This window comes from Lynx canadensis, chromosome C1, assembly GCF_007474595.2.
Source record: "Lynx canadensis isolate LIC74 chromosome C1, mLynCan4.pri.v2, whole genome shotgun sequence".
NCBI classification, from domain to species: Eukaryota; Metazoa; Chordata; class Mammalia; order Carnivora; family Felidae; genus Lynx; species Lynx canadensis.
In genome coordinates, this window is record NC_044310.1 from 207013885 (window position 1) to 207033935 (window position 20051).

Below are 20051 nucleotides of genomic sequence, written 5' to 3' on the forward strand. Positions count from 1 at the left end.
CGCTCCCCCCTGAACGGAACACTTGCCATCGTCCCCCCTCCTTGTGCCTGAGAGCGAGGGGCGGCCCGTCTGTCGCGTTCACCGCTCTCCTCCAGCATCCAACATGGCACACGGGACACGGAGGTGCTCAACGTGTCATCAAGTGTTGATGAAAAAAAAAAAAAAGCCGGGCTTTCAGCTATCGGCTTAACTCCCTTCAGGTACTAACGTATTTGGGGCAGTCATTTTTCTGAAACGAAATTCTAGACAAGGTTTCGCCACTTTGGCCCTATTCGCATTTTAAGCACAAAAATTCATGGTGGGAGAGACTGTCCGGTGCACTGTCGGATGCAGCGTCCCTGACCTCTACCCACTGGATGCTGGTAACACCCCCTCCCCCTGAGTTGCGACAGCCAAATGTCTGGAGACACTGACAAATGCTCGGGGGTCCAGAGACAAATTAAAAAGAGGTGGTTAGGACTTTAATGCTGCCCACAAAATACCCAACCGATACTTTGTATCACATTGAGCAATAATGCATTTTAATAATCACCCAACCGCCACTGCCATCATTTCAGTGGAAACATGCATTCCAGGAACATTCACGAACCACCAGGGAGGGGCTGGTTGGTCCGTCCCGAGAGTCAACTCGGCTTTCTGCATCGGTGCTGTAGGTGACATCTGAGCTCACATCAGTACCGTCTGATGGGAAGTGGCTGGTGGAGAACGGTGGGGAGGAATAGGGAGTGAGAGAAGAGTTGGGGTTCCCCGTATCTGGTAAGAACTTCTGTCTGTATCTGGCACATGAAAACAGGAGAGAGAAACCAGAGAAATAAGAGACCGCCTTCATGCTTGGGGTCTTTCCCCGAGACCACAACCGACAGAACCCGCAGGCAGTCTTCTCACGGTGTGGCAAAGCCCAGGAATGGAACGTGAAGGACTGAATCTCAACCCAGAACCAGCTCCCTGTCCACTGCCAACCCCTTTGACTAATGGGATGCTGCTGACATCCTCGTTTTACCTGCCACACTGCAACAATATTTTCAATTATTGGTTAAACTGCAGATGCCCCATGAGTCATTTAAATAAATCTCACATGTATGAAACAGTCAATTGTGTTCTCAGAGCAATTCCCAGCTGTAAAAATAGAGCCACACAGAACATATTTTTTTCTGCAGCTAATTGAAAATACTGCACATATAATGCATGATTTAAAGCACCCAGGAGGAATTCCAATTTGCATTCCCTATTTTAAAATGTACAATCAAGCGCTGTCTTAAAGCGCCCTGCACGTTTAAGTCAATATTGCTCGCCTGAAGCCCCAACCACTTCTAAATTTTCACACTACAAATTGACGACTGAGGATTTTAATGCTCCGAGTGACTTTTAAAACAATGACTTTAATAGAGCTGCGTTTCCTGAGAAAGCACTCAGACTTGACTGGTTCAAACCTCACAGCCCAGACAAAATTCCCAAAATGGCAGTGAGACGCCCACCAGGAAGAAGGGACTGTGTGTAACATCCTTCGCTTGGGAACCCAAGCTGTGATCTCTTCAATGCCCACAGGACTGCTCTGGAGTTAGGAAGGAGGCCTCGATATTCTTGATGGTTGATCAAATGGTGGTTGGCAGGGTATGTGGCAATAAAGAAAGGGGTTGTCAAAGTAACAGGTGCCAAAGAAGGAGTGCCCAGACTCTCGGGGTCTGGAGGAAGGGGGCTGCAGAACTCCTGATCATTTTCCATTTCGAATAGAGTTTTAGAAGTTGCACGAAATACTCACGCTACTTCCTACCCAACACCACGGTTCCCTCGGTCCTGCACCCTAAGTAACACACAATGACAAGGGTGACCGGCAATGTGGCAACAGGCGAGTGATAACCAAACTGACGAGGAACTAAAAGCGTCGGAATTTAAAGTAACAATGGACGCTCGACATACAGTTACTGAAGGAATGAAGGTACCACTCGCAAAGTAGTGTTACTCCTTGGATATGCGAACCTTTAACCCCTCGCGTTCGTTCCACAAATTAGGAAACAGAATTGAGAAGTAACGAAAGGACTCCAAAATGATCTATTTTGATAACCTGTCACCAGGGGCTAATGTCTCATATTACCTGTAACGAGGACGTAGACATCCCCGCCACTGGAGGATAAAGGCATCTACTGTGTGGAACTGTGTTGACAATTTTTAGCCTCCTGTGCTGATGGTCCAGGAACTTCCCCACAGGCCTTTTGGAACAGACCCAGGCTGAGTTCTAGGACTCGGGCCAGGCACCGTCCCGCGTGCTTTCATAAGAGACCGATCGACCAACCTTCCCATAGCCAGCGGGCTTCCCGCGGAGGTGCTGTTGCTGTGGGCAGCGGGCTAGGTGGCTAAAGGGCCAGCTTCTCATTCTTCCATCTCTTGGGAGTGTGGTAACCGTTAGCCTCTCTGATCTGCAACATTCCTGGGGCTCCTGATGGGATCCGAGCTTTTCCTCTGTGCTGCGTGCCGGTGTCCCCCTAAGTGATGCCATCGGAGGTAGGGGGTGGGGGAGGGCTGGGGGACAACTGAAAAGTCAGCTTCTCTGACATCATGGAAATAGAACACGGCAACATGTGGTGACCCATCCTAGGTTTTTGCTTCTCCCTTGGGCACCGCTGGGTACTTACTTACAATCCTTTCTTCCCAGGGAAACAAGAGGGAAGGCAGGAAAGGGCTGAACTTGTATTGCGGAGCCTGAGAAGGGGAAGGGGACAGCCACGTGGCTCCCTCAGCCTCCCGACACGCCTCCAGGCCCAGGTGGGTTCACGGACAGAGTTCAGGAACGAAAGGCTCAGGGCAAAGAGGCAGGCAGCAACTTTCCTGCCCTCCCTCCAGATATATGAAAGACCGTATTAAAAATGGATTCAGTGGTGGATACAGAGCCGTTATCTTCCCTTTTTCATTAGAGGAAGGTAGGGCTGCTTTGAGGTAAGTTTCGGTACCCCCAGAAGTGATCCCGGGATACCTGGGCACACTTTCATCCCTTCTTCTTCAGTTTCCCATCTAGTTCTGGTGAGTAAGCTCCCTCTTCACCCAGGCTCGGCCTAAGAGATCCAAAGAACCCCACCGGAGTCCCACAAGCGGGGCGTTTTCAGCATAGATTACAAGCGAAATAGTTACACAGAGGAGGTTGAGAAAGGGTATGAGGGAATGGTTGCCTGGTCCCCACATTTTAACTTCTGGGGGGGGGGGTGGAAATTAGAGGAGACTGATATCTTCAGAAATAAATACACATGTTATCTACAGGCACAGAATCTAGAAATACTTCTGAAGTGGAAGAGGGAACGAGGGATACGGAAGAGAAGATAACTAAGTTGGCTCCTTTTGCTATGATCGCTGAAGTTTTGCTCACCTCTTTCAGTACGAGAGAGGTAAACAAATAAAATCTCCAAGCAATATTTTCAAAGAAGCCTCCTCTACATTTACGTGTTTATTTCTGGCAAGCAACCACCGAACCAGCAAAGTCCTGCAAAGCTCGGAAACCGTCTTAAGGGATGGGAAGTAGGATTTCAAGCTCGGCTTTAGCCGCCCAAATAGGTTCTTCCTTTAGCCCGACTCAATTCCTCCTGCCGAGCTCCCTCCGAATGCCTTCTGAAGGGACGTGGCGGGGCGTGCGTTCAGCTATTTCACAGAAGGAACCCGTGTTGGCGTTAGTACAACTGGGGGACAGGCCTGTAGTCTAGTCCCGGGCCTGCCTACATCAGATAAATTGCGTATGCGCTCTGTGACTCAATGACAACCCCTCTCTTCCATCTGTACCTCCAAAGGTTGCTCTGAGGGTCATGTAAGACATCATCCTGGGCGATGAGGGGACAATTCTCAGGCTCCACGCACCCTTCCCTCCTAAGACCAGGCTTTTAACTTTCCCCCATCCAAAGCTAAGGCCCAAGAACAAGGCTTTCTGGAATTAAAAGTCAATGACTTAATGAAAGCTCTCCTTCTTACCTCTGTCTAACCCCTGCTGTAAGATGTCGCAGGGAGGAAACTCTAGGGATGGAGGGGCTGAGCATCTTTCTGTCACGAAGGCACAGTTTATAGGGGGAGAACCGTCTCCCAGTTTCTCAGAGCCAGTCACAGAGACCACGTTCACGAACAACGGAGGCTGGCGAGTGGCTGGCTGTGCGGGACACGGGTGGAGAGAAGGGCATTTAGAGAGCTCCTACTGTGTCCACAGCCCTGTGAATGTGTCATCTCACCGAATCTCACACGAGCCCTCCCGGGTACAGCTGAGGTAACAGAGATGAAGAGACACTGACTGATCTGCCCACAGCACCCAGTGAGAAACCACGTGGATATGCCCACAAGTCAGACGCGGCCGGAGGCTTCTGCCAGAGAGGACAGAGCTGTCACCTGCCTCTCCCTTGTCCAATCCCTGGGGTCCTTTCGTTTCTGCAGGCAGAGCTCAGCGCTGGCACGGATCCCATTCCCTTCTGCTCCCGCGTGGCGTTCCCAGCATTGCTGACGACGCTCTCCAACACTGGAAGGACACCCCTTCTTGCAGGATAAAGGGCTTCATTTCTCTAAGTTCCAGGCACCACATGTGCTTGAGTAGATGGTTATCTCCCAAATAGGACAGACCTCCTCTTTTCCCAACGAGAAGGTCCCCGACACCTCCCCCTCCTGCCCACCCAAGGTTTGGTCAACCCGACTAAACAAACTTTATGACTACTATGGGATATCACGTATATTGGGATTTAGAAATAGTACTTTTCTTTCCCTTCTCCCCTTCCACGAAGCAGTTTCACTCCGAGTCTTCCCAGACATCTTCTCCAAGCCTGTCATCACTCCGAGCTGTCTCACAACTTTCCCGATCACGTCATCTCCTTTTCGTCCAAGTTGCCTACGATACAGCACTTTTCAAATCTGTGTGCCACGCTGTCACTGAAAAATCTATCTGAAGCCGTGAGAAGCCTTGCACAGGCCACTGGGACTGTTGCCTTCATAGGTGAAAAGATATACATGATTTCCACGGCATGTTACTGAGTGTGTGACTTTTTCATGAAACCCTCAACAGTCTCCATGAATTCACTTGACAGAGAGCGGCTATCGCTCAGCAAACCCATTTCTTTTGCTTCCCCAACACAGAGCTGGGGCTACGTTTCCTAGCTTCTGCTGTAGGTAGGAGTGTCCATGAGACTGAAACACGGTCAACGAAATGGAAGCAGGACTGCTGTATGGCACTCTCAGACCTGGCCCATCAAAAGCCGCCATATGCAATCAATCCTCCGTGATCTTTCTGCTTCCACCAGCTCGATGCTGACAAGTACCATGACTTTTTGGAAACCGCCTGCTAAATCATATGGAGCCAAAAGATGGAAAGAGGCTGGCTCCTTGAATCTCCAGGATCAGAACAGACATGCCCATCTTGGGATTGATACAAGTGGAAGTCTGTACCACGGTACACATTTGGGTTTATTTATTACGGCAATTAGCACTACCTTAATGAACACAGCATTCAAAATTTGGTAGTTGTGAAGTCATGACCTCAGAAATAATTACTAAACCTGTATTCTAATTCTGTGCCTTTTTCTAACCCTTTTGTATCATGCAACCTCTATGAATGTTCATAATAAATATAGACTGAGGGGATGGCAGGCTTATTTGTCCTTCTCCCTTTGTTCCCAAGACTCATTCATGAGTCTCATCCATCAAAGGCTTTTGGTGGACTCTGAATAATGAACTTATCATGACCTTTGTAAGTGGAAGAGTTTGAAAGGACCCTAATATGTAGCAACGCCCAATTTCCCCAAAGAACAATTCTGGGGAAATTTTTCACTTCATATTCATGCACGCAGTTTTCAAATTAGAAAACATTTATTCACAAAGAAAAATTATACATTTCAGTGTCTTTTAATGACTTATTAAAGCATCACTTAGACACCATTTTTGCCTTGCATGCCCAACCCAGAAGAGACCAGGCCTGAATGCAGTTCTGTGTTCTCCAGCATCTTGTACCCATGAGTATTCAATGAAAAGAAAAGTTGTGGGGTGCCTGGATGGCCTAGTCACGTAAGTGTCTGACTCTTGATTTTGGCTCAGGTCATGATCTCATAGTCATGGGATTCAGCCTGTGGAGCCTGCCTAAGATTCTCCCTCTCCCTCTGCCACTCCCCTGCACACACTCACTCACTTGTGCTCTATAAAAAAAAACCAAAAACCAAAAAATCAAAAAAAAAATTTTGAAGAAAACTTGTAAAGTTCCACACCTTTCCAGAGTCATCCACTAAAACTTTTTCTTTTTTTTTCTAAAGACAACTATTCTCTCCTCCATGAAGGAACTACCTGCTTGGATTTAGCCATGGAGAGCACGGAAAGAGACGAAATGGCCAACTCTTATTATTGCTACAAATCAGTAAGTAGCAATTCCACAAAATTTAAAGCACAAAGGGTTTTGTCGAAGGTAGGGTGAAAGAAAAAAGCAAGGGCTGCATTACCCACGAGCGCTAGCTAAGACATTTGTGTTTATCAGCTACTTGACAACATTTCACATCGTGCATGGGCATACCTCTCCCCCACACAGCCATTAGGAGCAACTGATATTTAAGAAACTTCTTTGCGTAAAGGGCATTAGCATTAGCGCTGCTGAGCCTCCCAGACTCCTTGAAAGCTGGGAGTCATTTCATGTGAAAGGAAATTGACACTCCAAGACTGTCCATCGCTCGCCCTCATTCTCAAACTTCATGGAGTCTCCGGGGTCCTCGTCTACAGAACAATCTTGGGCCACCAGCCTTTCAAGGTTGCCAAGAGAATGCAGGAGGGCAATGCACGTAAAGAGCTTCCACAGCCCACAACTTATGCTGCCACCGTGACCGCTCTGCTCATCGGGGGTCACACACTGCTCTCCTAGAGTCCTTCCCCACGAGGAGGGAGGGAGAGGGCATCTGTGCAGCCTTCCCCGTGATTCAGTCCACACCATCCCCTCCAGTCTGACCTCCCGGACATCTCATTCAGAGCACTCATTCTGGCAGTGAATTACTGACCCAGTGCAGTACTGAGGGTCCATCAGGATGATGGGTCTACTCCAGCGGAAGAAGAGCTTATCACTATGGTACTTGATGATAATAAAAAGCTAAGCGATTTTGAGGTATTTTTGCTACTTCATTGAAATCCTCTACAGAAAATGCACCCCCTTATTGATTCCCCCCACTACAGTCTACCACGGCTCTCGAGCTGTTAAAGTATCACAGATATGCCCTTTCTACTGAAACATGTAAGATCCTCAAAGGTCAACTTGTCTTGTGGATACTTCTGTGTGCCTCAGAGGACCCGGCTGAAAAGACGAGTTCTTCAACCAAACGCACCCAAACATGATACGACGGCCACTTTGAAGTCCTGTGTGGGGCAGATCCATCAAGAGTAAGTCTTGCGGATCTCTTGCCTCTCTGGAAATAATCCTCTTTGGGAGGATGGGAGTGAACAACACAGAGGAAAGGAGACAGGAATCAGTCAAGTGACTCTAAGGAATGCACGGTGACTGTCTCCAAGTCAGTGCGGTGTTCTGGGCGCTAATCAAGGATGGGTGACAGGTGATGGCAGTTCTGGCTGCTGTACCCGGACTTGGTGACCGGAGAGGTGACAAGTGATAGGAGCAGAGACACGAGTTCTCAACCTGTCTCAGCCCTGACCTTGCCAAGTGATTTAAGTCACTATTTCCTATGTCCCTGTCTGTGAAACAGGGACAATACTATCCTTCTATACAAAGAAGGGACTACCCTCATCAGCAACATTTCCTACCTTTGGAAATGAAGCCCAGAGAGGAAAAGTATTTTGTGGACAGAAAACTACTAACTGTACAGGCACCGGGGGGGCTGAGTCGGTTAAGCATCCAACTCTGGATTTCAGCTCAGGTTAAGTAAGATCTCACAGCTCACAGATTTGAGCCCGACAGCGGGCTCTGCAATGACAGCATGGAGTCTGCATGGGATTCTCTCTCTCTCTCTCTCCCTCTCTGCCCTTCCCTTGCTCTCACCACCCCCCCCCTCAAAATAAATACACTTAAAAAAAAATACTAACGGTAGAGCTGCGGTTTAAACCCAGGTTCATCTGACTCCCAAGTTCACCCCGTCCAGCAGCGCTCTGCCCTCTCCTCTGTGGGGCCGCCCTGCACTGTCGCTCAGCCACCACTGTTTAGTCTCAGTCAGTCACTGAAACAATGTTTCAGAATCCAAGATCTCCACCGGGAGACACGCAGACCTGGAGTGACTATCCCAGGGGCGAGATTCTCAGCAGAGTGCTGCGCACACCCAAATCTCCCTTTTCTCACCTGCCGGCCAGGACTAATTTCTACCTTACAAGGGTGGTTGACATTCAAAAGGTCATGTATAAAATGTGCCCGACGTATCTGACCCACTGATGATCCAGGCTCTTTCGTTTCCTTCTTCCCTTTTGAGCTCCTCTGCAGCAGCTACTGTGGAAAGAACCCAGGAGGATAAGACAGACCAAAAAACCCTTGAGCGTTCCTAACGGGGCAGATAAGACACACAGAACTACAACACAAGGTAGAGAGTGAGATAAAAAGCATGATTTTGCCATCGCACATGTAAAAATATATATATTTATCCTACCCGAAAGAAATGTTAGGCTAATGAGTAACATACACGCACGGGAACCACTGTATTTCCAGCACTTGCTAAATTCATTCACGGTTAGTATGCTGAGCACTTTGATATTCATGATATACCACTGTTCTGCACAAGGACAGGTTTACTATGAATACTTTGGCATTCTCTGGCCAATCCTCCAAACTGATATTTTAATTACGTGTCATTAAGAAATGAACACAGGTTCGGCCTAAGACGATAGGGGTCTATGAGTAAATTAATTTCAAAGACGAGATCCACACCTTCAGGGAAAGGAAGGTTTATAATTAAGTCATCACGCAGAATCCACCTCCCTGGCATCCCCATCCCACTGTCCGAGCAACAGTTCAGGTGTGGGCAGGCGCTGAGTGCCGTCTAAAATCCCAAACGGCTCTCTGCCCGTAAAACCCGAAAGTCTCCTCTCAGTGGCAGCAGAAAATACATTTCCTATCCGGGAACGTTTGCCGAGGTTAGGTCCAACGGGCATCGAACCCTTCTGCACAGCGAGGGAATCAAAGCATAATTACATGACCGCGTGTTTTAAATACATTCAGCGTGTGTTTCAAATGATTATTTCTAGGTATCTGCATATCAATGGGTGGCACTGCCCACCGGACTTTCTCACAGCCTAAAAGACAAGAACAAAAAGAAGGCTCTGGATGCTACACTCGCAGAGGCCACAATATTAAACCAAATAGTGTTTCCATGCTGTAGAGACATTTATTGATTCTTCACAACTAACATAAAAAAAAAAAAGCCCCCAACCTGACAGCGCTAGCCTGCGGTGTGCCCCCAGAAAGAACTGGTAACACAGCGTTTATACATCCTCACACGGGGGGTGGGTAGCTTATTTCACGCACCGGCCATCCTTTGCTGCATGGCCAGTACCGGAAGAGGTGGAAGCCTGCAGAATGCACAGACGACCAGCCGATGGCTAGGAGTACAGCCCGCCCAGAGCGTTACAGGCCTGGAAACCAAGCACGCGAACTCAACAGGGCGAGTGAGTCATTCGCTCGATCAGAGACACCACGCGAACGTGCGTCCCACAGGAGTGAGGAGCTCACCTGGACTCCTGGGACGGAGGGAACCCCACCGCCACGTCATTTATGCTCCGGAAGTCAGCTCCGTTCTCGTCCCTGTGCTCAGCACCTGAAGTATACGGCCCACTTCGTCCCCACAGGCTTCAGACGGGGATACCTTCATGCCCAACTCACAAGTGAAGAAACTGAGGCTCGGAGAAGTTTAGTGAGTCATCTGTGGCCTCCTGGCCTCTAGCTAGTGACTGACCAAATTGAGATTCAGACCAGTCTGTGGGCCTCCAAGCCCTTCCAAGCCCTTCATACTCTTACTCACTACACTGCGCAAGGAGACGAGGATGGGACAGATTTTTTTTTTTTTTTAACGTTTATTTATTTTTGAGACAGAGACAGGGCATGAATGGGGGAGGATCAGAGAGAAGGAGACACAGAATCCAAAACAGGCTCCAGGCTCCGAGCTGTCAGCACAGGGCCCGACCGGGGCCCGAACTCACGGACTATGAGATTGTGACCTGAGCCGAAGTCGGCCGCTTAACCGACTGAGCCACCCAGGCGCCCCGTGGATAGGACAGATTTTGAACAAAAGGCATACATGAAAAAAACAAAACCAAAAAACCCATGAAACAGAAGTTAAACCTCAACCAGTGTCCTAAGCTCAGTCTGTACACGTTTGTGGAGTTCAATTAGGTATCTTTTAAAAGTCGTGTCACACTTGTTTTTTGGTGATGCGGACTTTTATCCAGCTCAGCCTAAGTTATTCCCTCGGACTCCGGGTAATGTACTCTACCTTTCTGAGCCAAAGGTCAGTACTAATTTTAGAGTTGGAGTCCCAGGGAAGAAACAAGCGTCTAAGGAATAAACTGGGTGGGGAGCAAGAGCCAGAAAAATGTGACTTCCAACAGAACACAAAAATGCTAGCCTCTTCCCATCTGGTGAGTTTTGGTTGTGTTACTTAAGGATCCCATGCAGCCAAGCGGGAACATGGGTCCTTCTGCACGGAGGCACGGAGTTTCACGAGAACTTCTTTTTGAGAAGTTATAACTATTGACGAGTTCTAAATCTCTGAAAATTCGTGGTATCAGCTCAAACGGCTCACACGTTTACACACCTGGGTTCAGACTCTGGCGCGCACACACACACACACACACACACACACACACACACACACAGGCTGCACGTCGGGCAATGGATACTTCCGCCGGGGCACATGCCTTTCCCAACCGAGCTGGTGGAAAGAACACTAGTATCTGTCCTACAGGCAGGGATGAGGCCCCAGGAGGCCCCAGACAGCCTCTGCAGACTGAAAACAAATACTAATGGCAGTGGGGGTAACCTGCCTGTCCAGCACACCCCATCCAAGGCTCTTTCCCCTCCTGACCACAGGTCTAAACATGTGACTCAGACTCTGCCCAATCAGAGTATCCCATTCCCCTCACCACAGCCATTGGTCCAGAGAAAGGCACATGACCCGAACTGAGCCAATCAGAGTACCTCCCTAGGATTTTTCCAACTGGCCTGGCAGGAAGCCCCTCTTTCCTCTTGGTCATTGAGGCTGTTGGGAGGTAAGCCTGGAGCTACGTGCGCTTTTGCTTTTGGAGAGGATGAAGACCGCCTGCAAAGAGACACGGAGGGAGAGAGGAGAGCTCTAAAGCCCCGAGTCTCTGGTTTCAGTCCAGGGCCAGAGACACCCCTGCCAATTCAGGATCAGCAATGTAAGCCAATAGGTTCCCCCCTTGCATGCCATGTCTTTGCATCATCTATTTTTTTTAATGTTCATTTATTTTTGAGAGAGAGAGAGAGAGAGAGAGAGCGCGCACGAGCTGGGGGGATGGGGGAGAGACAGAGAGAGAGACAGAGACAGACAGACAGAATCCGAAGCAGGCTCCACGCTCCGAGCTGTCAGCACAGAGCCCGACTCGGGGCTCCAACTCACGGACCGCAAGACCATGATCTGAGCCAAAGTCAAGGGTCAGACGCCTAACCTACTTACTGAGCCACCGAGGCACCCCTGCATCACTTATTCTGATAGGGATTTCTGCATTTGTAACCGAAAGACAATGCCGTAGTTAAGAGCTCATATAATCCCAGCAGTGATCAAATCCTCAAAATAGTTTCCGTCCTAAGTGGAGTCCTTATTTCAAGAATGAAGAATAAATATAGTGGAAGCAAACACTGCCATTATTTATATAGCATTTTCTCAAAACAAAGGAAGAGAAATCTATTTTCATTTGCGGTCACCTTGGTTGTTTTCGAGTGGGCTTCGTATTTGGTGTTAAATTCTCTCACATACCACACCCACTTTCAAGATTTGGTCCCTAAAAACTTGGGCGAAAACAAGTGGTTATTTTTTCTGTAGCTATATTAGCTGGCACTAAGTAGAAAGGGAAAGTGTGGGGAGAAAGTGCTGATGCTATTTTTGGTATGCTCTTAAGAGAAATTCCCCAGGTTACCAGAGTTCTGGCTGCAGTGATGGGGGGAGGGCATTACAAAAACAAAACAAAGTACATTTACCAAGATGTGCAGTCACTACAAGAAATCCTTTCTGCCTTTTCATGGGATTTTGGTTTTCCCCTGTTATAGCAAAACCTCCTCCACATTATCTTTCTCCCACGAATTAACTAATAAAAATAGAAAGGCACAGTGGATTCCAATTCTCAAATTATCCCTTCTGAAGCAAAGGGCAAAGGCTGAGGTCAAATTGGAGCAAGAGCATGAGGTGTTCCTGCGCTGATCTTGACCTAGAGCGTCCACCCCAACCGCTGAAGGAATTCAAGGATGAGACAGGGACACGTTTGTCAAAATGCAGAACGGAAGCTGCAAACAGAGGATTGCTTCGGCTGGGTGTACATCCCCATGCACAATAAAGAGTCCCAGAAGGAACACCAACCTCTCTGCCCTGGGCTTACATCCAGACCTAGAAACCCAAGAGCAGAACAAGGGAAGAATCATTGACTATGTAAATAGACTTGCCCCGTTGAGTGAAAGGCAGCGTTTCTCAAAAGAGAAACAAAATACTACTCTTTCAGTGTTCTTACATAAATTGTGAACTTATACATAAGAAATCACCTAAAGATGTAGTTTATTGCATTTGAATCCACTCCACACCTAAAGGTATTTTATTATTATTATTTTTTAACCCAATGCTGATTTGCAGATCAGACATGCAATCTACTCATGAGGAAAGATGGTTCTGGGAAGAGAAGATAGGCATATTCATGGGTCGAGAAATGGTTTACAAAAAAGATCAAGTATAGGGGACCCAATGTATTTAACATTTTTATAAATGCCTTTAAGTGGGAAGACCAACTCGATCTTCACGCTGGCCCTCAATGCCATTTCTGAGTACAAAGGAGCCAAGTTGAATGATTTCAGAGACTTAGGAGAGAGGGATAAGAATTTCATGTAGATGAACACAAAACAATGCACTTAAAAAAATTCACCTAGATCTGACATATTTAGGAGAAAGCTGGGTCAAAAAGAAAAATAAGTCAAGAAGTTACATTTTTTTTTTAATGACATCTTTGAGATCATAATTTCATCACACCCATTGTATAGACAAAAAAAATTCAGTCCTGGATGACTAACTATACAAACCCCTGGCAGCACAGCCCAGACTCTCTCCCAACTCTTCTCATCAAACTTGACTGAAGACATTAGCCAAAAAAACTGCCAAGGGAGTGGGGGGGAGTCAGCAAGAGGGCAAGCATTACCGCCACCGAAAAGGTTAACGGAAATAAACCAGAGTGCATTCTCTCCTACCTTGTACAAACCACAAAACAGGGAGTACAGCCTAGCCAGTGGACCTCAAAGAAGGCTGAATCAAGCCAAAAGAGGTTCAGATGAGGATAGCTGAAGCGAACGTAGAGACGGAAGTACTTCTGGGTTAGATTTTTGCTTTTCTTCTAAGTAATGTTCTATCTCAAAAGTCACGAGGAATCAAAGATTTTCTTGTTTTTAATTTTTGCTTTTTTACATTTATGTATTTTCGAGAGACAGAGCACAGGTGGGGGGAGGCCGGAGAGAGAAGGAGACCCAGAATCCGAAGCAGGCGCCAGGCTCTGAGCTCTCAGCACAGAACCCGACGCGGGGCTTGAACCCACAAACCACGAGATCATGACCTGAGCCCGAGTCGGACACCTAACTGACTGAGCCACCCGGGTGCCCCTCCCCCCCCTTTTTTTTAACGTGAAGAAATATATTTAATGCAGAAGTACCAGGACAAGAGTGGAGGTCTGGGAGTGGGGCGGAGGGGAAAGGTCCCCTTCAAGCCCAAAACACAAGCACTAGTTCATAAAGCGTGTAGTAAACTTAAGAAAAATAGAAGTACGGTTCAGTTCAGATATCCGTTAAGTGCCTCTGGGTCATGCACCACTGGCTGGTGCAAATGAAGCTAAAATACAGGAGGCCTTCATTGCACTTAGAGTCTAATGGGTAAAATCTGTAGGTATGACACACTGTCATCAGAGAGGGCTCCACGGGGCAGGGTTTACATGTGTATGCACACTCCACACATGCCATAGAGGGCCGGGGATAGTGATTTTCAGGACAGACTTTTCTGGAACAGGGGACCATGGACCTGAGTCTTAAAAAGGGGGGAGTTAGCCAGACAGCGAACCAGTGAACGCAGAAGGTGGAGAGAGAATTCTAGGCAGAGGTCCAGTAGGAGCAAGGGGGCCTGGGCAGCCCCGTGGGGTGAGGAGTCTGCAGGAGGTCAGTTTTGCAAGAACATAAGGTTTTAAAAAGGCAGGGCAGGGAAGTGGGAAGAAGACGAAGAAAACTTAGACTCTCCCATGTCATCACAAAGGGCCAGCAATCTGAGGAGTTGCTGGGGAGAGTGGCAGAGCACTGTGGCCAGTTCTCTGGCTGAGTGCTGAGGAGCTCTGCGGCACGACTGTCCAAAGAGTGAGCCCGGGAGCACAAGGCCGGACTCTGGACGCCATGTATGAAATGGGGCCGCCACGTTCCAGGGGCTGAAGGGTCCCAGGAGAGTAGGGAGACTGCGGAATCCACCCTGTCCCGTCCACTCCCGAGGCACTTGTGAGGAAGGAGGAGGGTGGTGAGGTCTGTGGACACGGTTTATAAACAGTGGAGACTGCATCTCGACCCAGGTGAGGCAACACTACGATTCACCACCCTCCCTACAGAGGCTCACAAGCGTTTTTTGAGACACTGAGGTACGACACCTTATGAAGACAGTAGTTTACCTTCCAGTTTGAGACAGCTAACCTGCGACACAATGGAGCCGCTCCTCCAGAGTCAGGGTTTGCCCCAAAGGCAAGAGGGAGGCAGAGTTTTCATTAGGAGGGACACAAGCAGGGGTGCCTGGCTGGCTCAGTCCCTTAAGCATCTGACTTCCGCTGAGGTCATGATCTCACGGTCTGTGAGTTCGAGCCCTGTGTCGGGCTCTGTGCCGACAGCTCAGAGCCCGGAGCCTGCTTCGGACTCTGTGTCTCCCTCTCTCTCTGCCTCTCCCCTGCTGGCGCTCTCTCTCTCTCTCCCTCTCAAAAATAAACATCTAAAAAAAAAAAAGAGGGACACGAGCAGATTCGGACTTGGGGCACTGGATGAAAGTCATCCCAGCACATGTGGAAGATGGCTGAAAGGGGTGCAAAACTAGGCATAAGAGACATGGCAGGGTGCCATATAGTTAGACACCAGGGATTCACAGGCTGTCGATGGTCTCCCAGCCTCTGGGTGCTAACTCCAAAGCCCACAGGAACCAGGAAGCTCCTGTAAATGAGGACCACAGGTCCAGAAGAAACCAGGAAGGAAGCCACCTCCAGCGTAGTTGGGCAATGGAAACTCCATGCCCGCCATGGGTTGCCGCGTGGGATTGGAGGCCTCATGTTCCTTCCGGGTCTTCTGATTTTTTTAGAGAAGCTATAAATCCAGGCGACATTTTAACATTTCTGATACGAACCCAATTTTTGTACGCTTCGTTCAGGCCAACAACACATCTGCCCCCTGGAAATGGCACACTGGCTACCATTTTGCTGGTTCTGGACCCTGAAGCAGGGCGGGGCCACCGTGACTAGAGTAGAGGTCTGTGGAACTTTTCACCACGTGGAGAAACAATAGGACCTGGTGACTGCATGGTGGGGGGGGGTGGTGCTGGAGGAGTCTGGCATTACCAGGAGGTTCCTGCTTTAATACCCTAGTGACTGGCCGAGCCACCACCACCAAAAAAAAAAAAAAAAGAAAGAAAAAAAGAGTGACAAATTTTGGCCAACGATGAAATGGGTATGGGGTGAATGGTGATATGGTGATAACTTAAATCAATCAGTCTTAGACACATGGTGGGTTTCTTTTTTTTTTTTTTCTTGCCTACAGGGCACAGATAAGCCACCAGACTGTAGGCAACTAGCTGGAGACACCAATCTGGGACTCACTTTGTACTGGAGATAGTTGAAGTTGTGGGGAATGTGGTTCGTCCAATGACTCTACGTAGAGCAGAATGGGGGTCAGGGCAGAGCCCTGGGTAACCACAGGAGGTACTGGAGAGGCAAGGGAGGCAGAGGGAAAACCAACGGGACATGGCAATTAGGGAGGGGGGAAAAAAGGTATCAGGAAGGTAGGAAAGGTCCGCATCCAATGGTGCACGGAGACTGAGAGAGAATCTGCAGGATCACCATTCAGGAATCACGGGGTCTTCTCCTACTCTGGGGGGGCCTCTGGCCAGCTTGCAGGGAGCGGAGAAGAAGAAGGCAGCGACTGGAGAAGCATTAACTTGCTTAAGAAGCCTGGGGAGACACAGTGGTCACTGGGGACAAGGTGGGGGTGCAGGGAGGAGCAGGGCTATGGCATTCTAAAAATACCATTCAATAAGAGTTCACAGGGAGATACTAGGCCGTGCCACTTGGCACGCCAAAGAAAGGCCTTCCCTCTAATTTTCCCTAAGTTCCCTGCCCCAGCTCCTATGATTCTGTCCCATTTATTTTACCAAAGCAGGATTACGTTTGCTTTTTGTCTATTTCCTCCCGCAAGAATGGCCATTCCAAGACAGATGCCAGGGACCCGCTATATTTGCCACATCAGGACCAAGCAAAGCACCTGGACACAGCAGATGCTTACGAAGGTTTCTCGGGTGAGGGGGTAAATTCGGAAAGGTTTGCAGGAGGGAAATGGGGTAGGACACGGAAAGACTTCAGCTCAGTGGCCCCTACTTTCCTGGTAGAGCCGGCCGCGATGTCACCTGTCACACGGGAAGGAGGGAGGGGAAGAAGTCTCTTGTGTTGAGGAAGAGTTGCAGTGGGAGCACCGGGTGGCCACCTGGAAGGCAGGAGCTTGTGGCTGAGACATTCAGACAATGAGGTTCCTGATTTCAGAAGATGAGGATCTCTGAGCGAGAGCAAGACTTGGATGTAGTCAGGGGACTCAGTCGCTAGAGTGCATGGAGGTAACCTCATTTAAGATGGTCACAGAAGTGGGACTAGAGAGCACGCCCTCCATGGACTTTGGGACCCGAGGGACAGAAAAAGCCCAGCCAAGGGCCCCCAGGCCAAAGGAGAAGGACTGGTTGGCAGAAGATGGCCACACGGAGGGGTAGGTAGGACGTGGCTCATGTCCAACTCTAACACCTCAATCTCTCTGACTGGTAGTTAATCACCCATGTGCGGAACTTAAAAACTAATGTCCTTTGGAGACTGAGTCATTTTTGCCCTTTGAAAATTACACTAACATGTGAAGTTCATAGGAGGTGGAGATTTTCTGCTTAAATTCACTTTTGTTCAGAATAAAATAAAATACGGAGGACATCTTTATGACCTTCAGTAATTGCCCCCCCATAGTACAATATTTTCAAGCGTCATTTTAATACAGAATCAAAATTTGAGAGTTGAAAGGATCCCTAGATTCTTTGGGTTAACACCTTCATTTGCATAGCTGAAGAAAATTTTTGCTGAAATACTTGCAAACAGCAATAATTACTGATTTAGATATGCAGACAGCACTGAAAATATCTTCAATGTTTGAACTGTGCTTTAGATATACAAATTAGCAATGCTTACATTTCTTCCAGTTATCTCTGTTCAACTTTGGATAGAAAATCTCTAAAGTACAAAATTACCACGTAAATTATTCCTGAACAGTTCAGAAAAGTCAACTGCTTCCCGGCTTGAAAGCGGACGTCAAACCTTCAAACACCTTTTTATGTTGGTGCTAAATATAAGCGCGGTCTCTGCAAAGTGGCCAAAGCAACACACGGCAGCGTTTGCGATTTCTCAAGAGAGACACACACGAAGATTATTTTTCGTTCATTAAAACACTAAAACCTTCAGTAGCGTCTCCCATAATACCTGAAGGTGGAGTGCTATCTTATGTAATAGAAGCCCTCCATCCCCGCTCAGTTGGGAGGCCAATTAAACACCTAATTCCGCCCAGAATTCCCGAGTACTTTCACCTTACCTGTAGCCACTGATCGCTGCCTCGATTCCCATCTCTACAGATGGTGAGAATGGCAAAAATCTGCTCCATGGGGCTGAGTTGGTTGTCAGAGGCCAATTTAAAGGCTCTGCCCCAAACCACCGGTCGCCCCCACCCGGCTCGGCCAGCGGTAAACACAAGAGTCGGTTTGTCTTTTCCCCATCGGGCAGCGCACACGCCAAGCACGGGGTGGGGGGACGCCTGCCTCGTACCTGGGTACCTCAGGTTCAGGGTCACCGGCGCCAGCGAGGATGCGCCGGCGGAAACCACGCGGGCCCCGGGGCTCCCCGGCTGCGGGCACACCTGGACGCCACGGCCGTCGCGGCCCCTCCTCGCCCGGCCCGGGTCCTCCTCGGGCTCCCCGCGGGCCGGGCGCGGAGCCGGGCGCGCACGCAGCCTCGGCCGAGGCAGCCCGAGGCAGCCCGAGGCGGGCTGAGAAAGTTCCTCCGCCTCGACGTCGCCGCCCCGGGGCCCCGCTCGCCCCGCTCGCCCCGCACGCCCCCCGGGCCGGGCGCAAGGTCGCGGAGCGGGGCGGCGCGCGGAGCTCCGGCACCGTGGCCGGCGCAGGGGGGTGGGGAGAGGGGAGGAGGGACCCCCGCCGGCCGCGCCCCTCCCGCCCCCGGGCGCCCGCAGCCCGTACTCACCGCCCCTCGCTCGGGATCCCCAGGTGGCGGCGGCCGAGGGCGGCGCGGCCCGAGCCGGAGCCGGAGCCGGGTGGCGGCGGGGCGGAGAGTCGGAGGACGGAGAGCCGCGGCGGCGGCGGCGGCGGCGGCGGCGGCGGCGGCGAGGCAGGTCCGGGAAGCGGAGAGGCGGCGGCGCCTCCTGCCCTCGCAGCGCAGCCCGGCCGGCCCGGCAGCCCCACAGCGCGAGCTGGGCGGTCGCGGCGGCGGGGGCTTTATCGCCGCCCGCCCCGCACCCGCCCCTTCCTGCCGCCCCCGCCCCCGGCCCGCCCCGCCCCGCCTTCCCGCCGCCTCCTTTGTGTGCCAGCGGGCCGCAGCGTCCCCGCGCCCGCACGCCGGGACGCCCCCACTCCGGCCGCGGCCGCGCGGAGGCCGCCCCCCAGGGCTCCACGTCGCGGGGCTGCGCCCGGAACGCGCCGGAGGCCGCGCCGAGCCCGAGGTGCGGCGCCAGCCCCGGGCCGAGCTGCACGTGGGTCGCCGGGGTCCGGGTGTGGGTGCGTGTGTGTGTGTTGTGTGTGTGTGTGTGTGCGCGCGCGGAGAGGGAGGGACCCTAGGGCTCGCGGCGCGTCCCGGGGATGCTGGCAAGTCGTGTTGGCTGCACCCTCCCCCCCACCCCCCGGGAGGAGACGGGGCGGGGGGGGGGGGTTGCCCCGGGACAGTGCCCACCGGGCGGGGTGATGGGGGTAACGGTGCCAGGTCTCGGCCGGGGAGGGGCAGATGACCCCGCGAGGCGCTTCGCAGGGTGCCCCTCAGCCGACTTCTCCTAGGTGGGCCGGTCGCCGGAGGCAGATGGCAGACAAGGGAATCCGGAAATCTGGAGTCGTGGCTGCGGTGACGGCGCGAGGTACCCGCAGAGTCCTGGGAATCCGGCCCTTCCCAATCGCCAACTAAAACTGCTGGGACCTTGTGCGCGACAGAGGCGCAGACCCCAGAGGCCCGGAGACGTAGCACCCTCAGGCTCCCAGCTGCGTTACCTGGCTTGCAGTCCTCCTTTGTGCCAACTTGGGTTTGTGGGGACACAACTTTAATGACATAAGTCCTGTTGCCCTCAGTGCGGAACCCGTGCCAGCAGGCCCACGGCCCCAACTGTGAGAAGGAAATGTGGCGAATCTAAGACACGGCCGTGAAATGAGGTTGCGTCTACTGATGAGAGCAACTTGGATGATCTACATTCGGTGTGTGGGCGGCCATGCTAGACGGTGTGTGCCTGTCGGGGTGAAGGAGTCACTTTCAAAAGTGTGAAATCTGGGCCAGCCTAAGGGTATTCACAGCCTCTCTTATAGAGAAATATGCTAGGGAAGGTTTGGCTCTTAAAATAAAAAGGAAACACA

The 20051-nt window shown here is 50.6% G+C and overlaps 1 protein-coding gene across 1 annotated transcript in view; it reads right to left on the reverse strand.

Annotated features, from left to right (window-relative positions):
• The window catches only part of SERPINE2 (serpin family E member 2), a 62635-nt gene extending 43852 nt beyond the window's left edge, over positions 1–18783 (reverse strand). Inside the window, exon 1 of the mRNA XM_030325855.1 lies at positions 18685–18783. The gene's annotated coding sequence lies outside the window, so the exon portion shown is untranslated. The remainder of the gene's footprint in view (positions 1–18684) is intronic.
• Between the last annotated feature and the right edge of the window lie 1268 nt (positions 18784–20051).